We start from the raw sequence: 1,087 nt of genomic DNA, 5'->3' as shown, positions 1-1,087 counted from the left end.
CCCCCCCACCCGTGGCTCTTCCCTCCCCCCCCACCCACCAGCGGCTCCCCGCCCTACCCGCGGCTCCCCGCCCTATTTATGGTCTGACTGTAGTCGACCACCATACAGAATTTTTCCCCGGTCTTAACGATAGTCTCCAGGGACTATTGCTGCCCTCTATAACCCCCTCACTGAGTAGCCTTCGGACCTCTGCTCTGATAAATACCCTATCCTGCAGGCTATACCGCCTGCTACGAGTGGCTACGGGTTTACAGTCCTTTTGTGAGGTTGGCGAAGGGGGGATTCGCAGCGTAGCGAGGCTGCAGATGGTGAGTGGGGGCAGGGGCCCTCCGAAGCTGAGGGTGAGGCTCTTGAGGTTACATTGGAAGTCTAGGCCTAATAAGAGTGGCGCGCAGAGTTCGGGCAAAACGTAGAGTTTGAATTTCGAGTAGCTAGCGCCTCGGATTGTGTGTCGCGGCGATGCGCCCCTGGATCTGGACTGAATGGGAGCCTGAAGCAAGCGAGATAGTTTGCTGCACGGGGAAAACGGGGAGCGAACAGCGTCTTACCAGGTCTGGATGTATGAAGCTCTCAGTGCTCCCGGAGTCGAAGAGGCATGGCGTTCTGTACCCGTTGAGATGGACCTCTGCCATCGAGTTTCGTAGATTCTATGGTCGTGATTGGTCTAGAGTTGCGGGTCGTCGACGGCATGATCAGCTGTGCTGGAGTGGCCCCGTGATGACTGCCCTCTGAGTTCATATTCGTATTCTTCCGCTGATCGGGCCCGTGGAACGCACATGGCGGGCGGCGAGGAAGATGGCGTCCAAGATGGCGGCCCCCATGAGTCGCACGTGGCCGGCCGCATGGTGGAGGTTTTCCAAGATGGCGGCCCCCATGGATCGCACGTGGCTAGAGGGGGCAGAGTCGGGGCATAGGCCGCAGCATTTCGGGCCCCACGGGCCTGCGAGTGGGGGGGTCGATTACTTCGAGTAGCTGGGGAGTTGGAAGCTGGGGCTCTTTTAGCGAGGCACACTCTTTCATAATGGCCTTTTCGCCCGCAGCTACTGCAGGTCGCGTTGCGGGCCGGGCAGTGCTGCCGCAGATGCTG

Source organism: Scyliorhinus canicula, chromosome 1 (genome assembly GCF_902713615.1).
Source record: "Scyliorhinus canicula chromosome 1, sScyCan1.1, whole genome shotgun sequence".
NCBI classification, from domain to species: Eukaryota; Metazoa; Chordata; class Chondrichthyes; order Carcharhiniformes; family Scyliorhinidae; genus Scyliorhinus; species Scyliorhinus canicula.
Note: the sequence above shows the minus strand (reverse complement) of the source record.